Raw genomic sequence first — 10,217 nt, 5'->3', positions numbered from 1 at the left:
TGGGCGTGGTATGGGAAGAATACTGTAAAATCTCCATTCCCTCCCCACTCCAGGGGAAGGTTACTGAAAAATCCCCATTTCCTCCCGATCAGCTGGGATTTGGGAGGCAGACAATAGATGGCGGTGGGGCCAGTCAGAGGTGGTATTTACTGTTTCTCCGAACTACTCAAAATTTCCGCTACCGGTTCTCCAGAACTGCTCAGAACCTGCTGAAACCCACCTCTGACCCAAGATCACTCAGCTGGCCTTGTGCCTAAGGTGCTCCAGGGTCTTCCGATTTCTAGCCTAATGCCTTAAGTATTATATCAAACAGGCTCTGTATTGAAAACTGACTCTATATTTCAAAATATGAATGCAAACATGGCAACCACAATATTGTTACCACCATCTGTCCCTCCAGAAACTCCAGGGCTATAATGCACTCAATAGGGTAGAACCTGCTATTTTCCAGCAAACTGCATTTAATTGCTGAGAGAGAAAAAAATGTTTACTGAGCTTTTTCTTGGATAACATCATATGAAAGGATAAGCGAGGGCCCATAAAAGCTGCCAGATTGACAATGGCAAGAGGGGGGGGGGAAACAAACCCTCTTTTTGAAAATCACCTTCTTCTAATTGCCCAGTTGAAACAAGGAAAGCTTTCCTCTCCTCTGAATTATGTATGCTAAACAGAACCATCTCACTTAGACCCTGGATCCTGTGGTGAAATCTAAAAATTGTCGCTACTGGTTCTCTGGGCGTGGCTTGGTGGGTGTGGCTTGGTGGTCATGTGACCAGGTGGCCATGGCCAACTTGACGTCAAGTACCTCACTCACTGTTTGTTATGGCTCCCGCCCCCGAACCTGGCCCCATGCCCGAAAGTGCCTTGGAGCCGGGCCTGCTGCCAGAAAGTGACTCGGAGCTGGGCCTGCTGCCAGAAAGTGACTTGGACAGTGAGGGGGAAGGGCCGTCAGGACATACCTCGGAAGCACCGGCCTCCCTGGATCAGCTCCAGGAGCCAGAAGCAGGCCAAGTGAAAGAGATAACGAGGCCTCCTTCCCCTGACTCTTCCCCCACCCCCAGGCCACGCCTGCAGACCCAGCGGACAGCAATCAGGCTTGGCTCAATCCCCGGTTTCGTAGGCAGGAAAGAAGGGAACAACAGAAGCAGGAGAGGGGCAGGCCTAGGAAGTGCTGAGTCATGGAGCCACACCCCACAGAATGTAAAAGGCAGCAAGAGCTGGTGTGTCTCTTTGTATCAGGCAAATCCACGGATTGACTAGAGCTGAAGGTTGTGATTCACCAGCGTCTTGGCAGCTAACGAGGGCTCTTGGCAGACACTGGCTTTTTTGCTGCCAGAGCTGATAAGAGCCGGCTAATTAAGCCATCGTTTGGACGGAGGCGAGGAGGACATAACACTGTTAGAGCCAGGAGAGGCACATTCTGAAGCACATTCTGCCCTTCTGAAGCCCACAACACTTTGAGTTTCCCTCCACCATCTGGCTTGACTGCCCAAGCAAACCTCGGAGCCTTCTCTTGCTCTGCTATCCATTCTGGAAGGTCGCTCATCCCCCCTGCCAATCCTCCATTCAAACCACCCACCCCATTTCTGCAAAGGCACAGCCCTCCCTCTCCACAGGGCTATCTAAAGAGGGGAGGGAGATGCTGCAGAAAAGGCCGCCTTCCACCCGTGCCTCCCATGCCGGCTCTGCGGGGCTTGGGTCTTCAAAGCAGCCCACTGGATTCCCACCCAGCCACCTGCCTGCTATCCTTGACCGCCGGCGCCACTCCAGGAACTCGGCCCTTGGAGTCCGGTGCTCTGGGGGAAGGAAGCTCAGCCGCACCGCCACTTGCCTGCCTTCCATGTGGCCTTCTGCTTGCCTGCCTTTGCAAGCTGGCCATGGGGATGCTGGGAAGGCCACATGGAAGCAAGGCAGGACTACGGGCTGCGGACCGGTTCTGGGGCATGGCCAGCCAGCAATTGCTACCAGTTTGGCGAACCAGCCCCAATATCCACTATCGATTCACTGGAACCAGTAGCATTTCATCCTTGCCTGGACCCCATGCTCTCCCCAAATTATTTCATGTGACGGAAAGCTGGGTTATTGCTTTTGAATTTTCAAGCTCAATAGGATTAGCCCATCTCTCTGTGTATTTTTCAGAGGACCTGGGAATATGAACAAGACTTGGGTGTACTGGTTATTAAAAATTGGTGGCTTTCAGTTGATCATGGTCCTCCTTACCTTGGGACTCCCATCGTGTTTGGGTCCAAAAACATCAGCCAGGTGGAACAACAAAAGCCAATGCAACCCTAGGTTGTACTGACAGATTAATCAAGATCGTGTGAAATATTAGAACCATTTTATAAGGCCTTAGTAAGACCACACTTAGATACTGCATCCAGTTTTTGTTGCCACAATGTAAAAAAAAAAAGATGTTGAGACTCTAGAAAGAGTACAGAGAAGAGGAAGAACGATGATTAGGGGCTTGGAGGCTAAAACAAATGAAGAATTGTTGCAGAAATTAGGCATGTCTAGTCTAGTGAAAAGAAGGAGTAGTGGTGACATGATACCAGTGTTTCAATATCTCAGGGGCTGCCACAAAGAAGAGGGAGTCAAACTATTCTCCAGAGCACCAGAAGGCAAGAAAAGAAACAATGGATAGAAACTAATCAAGGAGAAAAGCAACCTAGAACTAAGGACACATTTCCTAACAGTGAAAACAATTAACCAGTGTGGAACAGCTTGCCTTCAGAAGTTATGGGTGTTCCATCACTGGAGGCTTTTAAGAAGTGACTGGACAGCTACTGGTCTGGAGAGATAAAGGGAGGAGGTCAGACTAGAAGGCCTCGAAGAGTTCCTTCTAACTCTTTTTATTCTGTTATATATAATAAACTTCTGTTTTTAAGAATGCTATTCTTTGGTTGTAAGGTACAACTGTCCATTTAAGCAAGGAAAACAAAATCGTGGGTCTCGAAACCTACAGAAGAGATTATTTTATGCCCCTTTCAGAAAATAACTTTTATTGTGTGGCCTTCGTGGAGCAAAACAGGTGCAGACGGCATTTAATAGTTGCCTTCCTTACTGGAAGCCAGGTGCCAAGTTCTTAACAGCTAGCAATAAGCAAGACTTGTCAAAACAAACAGGTAGCGGGAGAGAAGAAAATCACTGCCTGTGGAAGCCGCGGATTAGGTGTGAGAATGGGAACAAGGTGGTCAAAAACTGAACTCTTCCTCCTCTTCCTTCCCTTACTGCAAACTTAATGGGTCAGTCGCAAAATCCCCACTCATGTATGATTCACGTTTCCTATGTTGCTTTGCCAATATTTTCATTTGTCTTTAATATCACTGGTTCTATAAAAGGACGATGCTATAAAAATCAAAGGGAACTTTATGTCCCAGCACAATTGGTGCATTACTACTGTAGGGGTAATTTTGTTCCAACAGGCAATTGTTTTCCACAGCAGCTGATGATGCTGCCAAAATAAGATGTGCTTCTTCTCTAAAGCTCTTTATGGATGGAACGATCAGCCAAAGAATGAATGAACAACCCTGATTAGTTTTAAAAGAGTATTTTGGATGCCAGGTTCCACGAGGGAGAAAACCCAGTCAATAAACAAGCATGCTAATGTTGTGGAGACAGACACAACCTAAAGGGGAAACACCAGGGAAATATGAAATGATGGGTTTTCAAGACATTCCGGCGTACTTTTTTTAAAAAAATCAAAATAAAAGGTTTAGAATTTGTGTGTTTCAGAGAAAGGTTCCTTAAGCCTTACTTTAAATTTAAAAAAAGCATGTAACTGGAACTCTTCTGTAGAATGTTTATGAAGTACTTATAATTATTAAACAAAGATAACCAACAGCAATAGTAATAGCAATAGCACTTAGACTTATATACTGCTTCATGATGCTTTATAGCTCTCTCCAAGCAGTTTACATCGTTTACAATACTACTGATTTCTGATTTCCCCTCTTATTATTACGTCACTGTATTATATAAAGATGTGTATTCCATTAATACCTCTCTCTCTAGTTTCCATCCCCTTTCTAACTTTTAATTATGCCACTATTATTTGTACCCTATGACTATTATGATTCGTGGTGAACATATCTTGTCTTTTATGTACACCGAGAGCATATGCACCAAGACAAATTCCTTGTGTGTCCAATCACACTTGGCCAATAAAAATTTCTATTCCGTTCTATTCTATTCTATTCTGTTCTGTTCTGTTCTGTTCTAGTCTAGTCTAGTCTAGTCTAGTCTAGTCTAGTCTAGTCTAGTCTAGTCTAATCTAATTGTGGAGGAAACAAACCAAATGCCATGTATGGGAAGAAAGGAAGTAAAAAAAGAGCTACCCATCTCCTTGCAACTTAAAAGGAAATTTATGGTATACATTGATGAGTTTTAACACATTTTTAGAAGAGGAAGAGGAAGTTAAAGGAATGAAGAATTTCCTCTGTAGGGAAAGGTGATAACTCAAGGCAGCCTAATTTCCAGTCTGTCTCCAGTTTTAATAATAGGTGAATTTGACACTGTTCTGAGCTACTTGTAGTTGGTAGTGCAAAAAACAAACAAACAAAAAACACCACTACATAAAGAGGAGTAACAGTATGCTTCATATCATGCTGAGTTTTCATAAGATGCAGAAGACCTGACCCAGTTTGATTCATAATGACAGAGTGGGGGCTTTGCAGCAAGCATTGGACAAAATAAATTATTTGTTTATTTCTTTACATGCATGTAGACATGCCTGTAGACATTATCTATACATTTATATGCTGCCCAACACCTAAGACTCCAGACAGTGTGCAATAATAAGATTAAAAACCATCCTAAATGATCAAGCAAGCAAACGAGCAACCAGACCTTAGCAAACCGAAGATAAAATAAAATAAACAAAAACAGGTGGCTGATCATAAAAATCTCACAAACAGTACCAAAAATCAAACTCCAAATGCCAATTCAAAGTAAACAGTCCTCAAGCTGCAAGAATTATCTTGCAGGAAAAATAGCCTTGGAATCGATAACCCTTTGGATTTTATCGGGAGGGGACCCTAAGGGCCCTTTGCATATATATTCAGGCAGGGTTAAAGGAGACAGACCTTAAAATAGCTCAGAGTCAAAGCATGTGGGGGTGGGTTGGGTTAAAACCAGGACTTTGAACTGGACTCAGAAACCTACAGTATTGATATCCTGTGGATTTGAGTACCGCAGTGACCTCAAGGTTATTGGTTGGTTGGTTGGTTGGTTGGTTTTCTTTGTAGGTCAAAATCAGGTTCTGGTGTTATAACAGAATAACAAAGCTGGAAGGGGTCTTGGATGTCTTCTAATTCAAACCCCTGCTCAAGCAGGAGACGCTATACCCATGATGGCGAACCTATGGCACGCGTTTCCTTACTTCCGGTGGGCCCAAAAGTCACAAAAATCAGCTGGCGCACCGGAGCTGAGCTTGCATGCCCACTGATATGGCTACGCGTGCCACCTGTGGCACATGTGCCATAGGTTCACCATCACGGGTATAGGTTCTCTTGTTTGAGCAGGGGCAGTTGTGGTATTCAGCCGGTTCAGACCTGTTCGAGAGAACCGGTAGTGGTGACTGCGATTGGCTACCCTGCCCACCCCACCCACCCCGCCTCGGCACTATGCCGTCCTATTTAGCCACGTTTTTGAGGCTGGATGTATGCACGGAAGGTGCACACGCGAGCAAAGCTCATGCATGGAAGGCTGGGCACATGCGTGGAAGGCACTCACACACAAAACAAGCGTGCACCATACGGGGTGAATCAGTGGTAAAGATATGTGAAACTCACCTCTGAGCAGGGGGCTGGAAAATCTCCTCTCCTCTCCTCTCCTCTCCTCTCCTCTCCTCTCCTCTCCTCTCCTCTCCTCTCCTCTCCGTTCTATTGATTAATTACTCTCATGGTTAGGAAATTTCTCCTTATTTCTAGGTTGCTTCTCTCCTTGATTAATTCCCATCCATTGTTTCTTGTCATGCCTTCTAGCGCTTTAGAGAAAAGGCTGATCTCCTCTTCTTTGTGACAGCCCTTCAAATATTGGAACACTGCTAGGTTCCAATATTTGAGGAGCTGTTCCGTACAATGTTATGTTGTTACTGAGATAGCTCTGTGTTTAATTACACCCTCTCCCAGCTGCATAGCTGTAAATATATAAAAGAGACATTAAGTAACTGAAGAAGAGATTGATGGGCATTCTTTGGTATGGTGGGTATTGGGGAAATTGATTGTTTCAAGGAGGAGGAATCTGTGGTTGGAGATCCAGCAGGAACAAGCAAGATCTAAAAAAAGATCCACTGAGTGAACTGGATGGTGGAAAGAGCTGCATTTTTAGAGAAGAAGACCGGAAGGCAGTGAAGACAGCTTGACAAAGGTGCTGGAATCCAAGAAGCCCAGGAAAATGTTATTTCTTCCTTTTCCCATTCTGGGTTTACAGAAGTAAACCCAGAAATGAAAGCAAAAAAAGAGGCTATGGAAAAGGAGGAGAAACAGAGTAAAACATTTAAGGCACTGCAAAAGGATCAATTTGAAATTGAGTTTGTAGAATTATATATTTCTCATTTGTTAAGCCAAGGCTGCTTATAGGCGTCATTTGTTAATCTATTGGAAACATGAATACATTGTGGGCATGAGCAATAGTAGCTCTCATCCCCTAACATTTGACCATTAACTTCCTGGAAATGTCTGTGAAAAGGTTGAGTTTTGGCATGTAAATCTGGTCACCTCAGAGAAATTTATCTTCTTGATTCTTCTTTTTGGTACAGTTAAATGACATCAGTCAAGGGAATACCTACCTGTTCATTACATCTTTGAAAATGCTGTCTTCCCTCGAGACTTCATCGTGTCCCTGTTTGTAATAACTTTGTATGCCCTAGGAGTGGTGGCTTGGAGATTTGCAGTAGCTGATGATGGTTCTTTCGGTCAGCCCAGAGAGTGACTTAAACTGGAATTCACTAAAGATGTAACCAGGCTTTGTGGGATCTCTCTAATGAATAGGATTCAGCTATCCCTGAAAGATCGAACAGGAAGCTTCGGTGGATACTGTAGGAAAGAACAATATTGTTCCTAGATTCTCAGGTAGCATTAGTATCCAAAATAACCCTTTATCAGATGTAGCAATTTCAAGAAATGGACTGTGTGTGTCTGTGCATTTGTGTGAGTGTGTGTGTGTGAGAGAGAGCAGTAGTGAAATCCATTTTTTTTACTACCGGTTCTGTGGGCGTGGCTTGGTGGGCGTGGCAGGGGAAGGATACTGCAAAATCCCCAGTCCCACCCCACTCTGGGGCCAGCCAGGGGTGGCATTTGCCGGTTCTCCGAACTGCTCAAAATTTCCGCTACCGGTTCTCCAGAACCTGTCAGAACCTGCTGGATTTCACCCGTGTGATAGATATGATAGCAAGTTATAGTTGAACTATTGTAGCCCATTTGAAGATTCCAAAACTTCTACTAAATAAACATCCATCCCTTGAATTTGGAGAGTGGACCAGCCACCATCTCAACATTTTTATTACCTTTTGTGGACAGCCCTGCTTAGCAAGCTTCCACTGAAGTCACTTCTTTCCCATCATTTCTCTTCCCCGTCAGCTCTTGGTTTTCTGAGTTCCTTTCAAGCTCATCCCCTCCTCACTTGTTTTTGACATCAACTTCTCTTTGGGTTTCAGACAAGGTGGAAGGATATGATCTCACAGGGTGCCTATATTTGCCACTTTCTGCTACATTTGTCTATGTCAACCACTTTCCTTCTCTGCTTGGACAGAGGAGGGTGGTAATCATTAGGCAGCTTCTGTAAAACTAAGCTAGATACATTGTCCTGCCAGTGGAATAATTTCTGGTCTAAAGTCTTTCCATGCTTCTTTAATTCCTTGCCAATATGAATTGAGAGGAGGAACAGAGGAAAAATAGGTAAGAGTCCTGAAATTAAAATCTTCTATTCATGGCGCCATGAATTTGGGCACCAGCCTCTTGCTGGGGAGCTTTAGCCTTAAGTATTTGGTAGAGAGGTCAACCTTCTCCCCCACCTGGAATGGCTGTTGTGGGGCTTGGTGTTTATCTGCCTGTTGCTTATAGGTCTGAACCGCTTTAGCTAGCCCTTTCTTGACATTTTCCCAAGCTGCTTTTAGCGTTGACAGCCAATCAGTCAAACTGACTGAGGAGGGGGGGTGTGTTCCCTTGGGTATTCTGGCATTGGGACGAAGTCTTACTATTTACTAATATTTACTTATACTTACTATTTTGAAAGGGGTTAATCCCGTGCTACTGTGAATAGCATTATTGCTATATTGCAATATAGTGCGAATAGCATTATTGTAGGCCACCTCTGCGAATGGCAGGTCTGCCCAGTTAGATTGTTGGTAATTCACATAGCACCTTCTACCACGGCGTTCAGTCTCTCTATCCTGCCATTGGTGCTTGGGTGGAAAGCTGAATGGCAGGTCCGCCCAGTTAGATGGTTGGTAGTTCACGTAGCACCTTCTACCACGGCGTTCAGTCTCTCTGCCCCGCCATTGGCGCTTGGATGGAAAGCTGAGCTAAGGCCCTGAGACAACCCGATGGATTGCAAAAACTCCCTCCAGAACATAACCGTGAACTGCACCCCTCTGTCCGAGATTATTCTGTGTGGTACTCCATGCAAGTGGTAGATTTGCTTCAGGAAGAGTTTGGTTAGCTGATCCTGTTTTCCATGATGGCTGAGGACATCAGTAAAACAGGAGGAGAAAACCAGGCAAATGGCTTATAAGGAGCATGACTATGATGTCATGACAGCGCTATTTGGCATGACAATGGTCTTTTCCCCACTTGCATCTTGGCATGGCACCTACATCCACCTTCACAAGTTTTTCCCCACTACCATTGTGTCTTTCCCAGCCCACATATGAGACATGCTGATGTTGTCCTCAGTTATACAGGTGTTGAAATAGAATTTTATCTGAGTTTTTGACAGCATCCAAAGGTGTAGACACACCTCAGGACTTTCTTGAAGGGAAACCATGTAACTGGAAACAAAGGCAGAACTGAGGTCAGTAATCCAGTCAGCATATTTCATTCCCATACGATTGTCTTCAGATCATTAATGGGAGGAAAACCCCTTATTTTAGCAAGTTTTAAATCAACCTCCAGATTCTTAATTAATAATTTTAATACTAGCAATAATTTAAATATTGCTTATTTTATATTTCTTTAACGACTGTATTTACAGGCCACCCAATATTATTAAACTATTAGATTTTATATCATCTTTTTAAAACCAGGGAACAGAATAAGAATGGAAATCTATAGGGTCATTTCCTGAGCATTCCAAGAGAAAGGACCTCTTTAGAGAAACCCTATAGAAAACTTCTGCCATTTTAAATGTCCTTTTCAAGAGGAATTTAAAAAAGGATTTATTTATTAAAATTTATTTTGCAGGTGAATAGGAACAAAGAGAAATCATTTTGAAAAAGTCAATGGAACTTTACATTAGAATACCACAGAAATGAAACAGTCAATGTAGTCATTATCCCAGGAAAAGAATCCAGCAATGTTTTTTGTTTTTTTTTCAAAACTGACATGTTCAGAGGTACTTGCAGTCTGCTAAACTGAGATGAGCTCAGTGAAGAGGAATGTATGTTTTCTTCACATACAGTACTGGCCAAAATTGTGGAAACCTTCTGGGAAAAGTGTATTTTTTAAAACTAGCTAAATGTGTTGGAGTTGGTCTCTGGGTGTTATGTGAATTTCGTTGTATGGGTATAATGTGCATGTACGTACAATGACAATAAACTTTATATATAACACCACTCTTTTGGGGAGTAGTACCATAAAAGTATATATCAATGGAAAGATAATTTAATCAAGAATGCAATACAATAACTTTTATGAAGGATTTGCTATTAGAATAGCAGTTATAGTATCAAGAAAAAAAAGTGAAACAACATAGAAAAGAAACAGATATACAAAAATTATCACTATAGAAAAAATGAGATGTACAAAAATTATCACCATGTCAGTTAATTGGGTAACCTTTAGCATGAATTATGGCCTTAGAACGTCTTCCCATGGAGTGAACCAAGTCTTTTAGTTCTGCAGCTGTTATAATGTGAAACCAAGATTGAATGACTGCTTCTATTAACTGGGTTTTATTGCTGGGTCGCTTCTGACTAACAAATTTCTTTAGTCGGCTCCATAGATTTTCAATTGGGTGAAGGTCTGGGCTATTCCCAGGCCATTCCAGCAGTGGAATAGGAT

This window comes from Ahaetulla prasina, chromosome 6 (genome assembly GCF_028640845.1).
Source record: "Ahaetulla prasina isolate Xishuangbanna chromosome 6, ASM2864084v1, whole genome shotgun sequence".
NCBI classification, from domain to species: domain Eukaryota; kingdom Metazoa; phylum Chordata; class Lepidosauria; order Squamata; family Colubridae; genus Ahaetulla; species Ahaetulla prasina.
The sequence above is the reverse complement of the archived record's forward strand: the minus strand, read 5'-3'. Positions refer to the sequence as shown.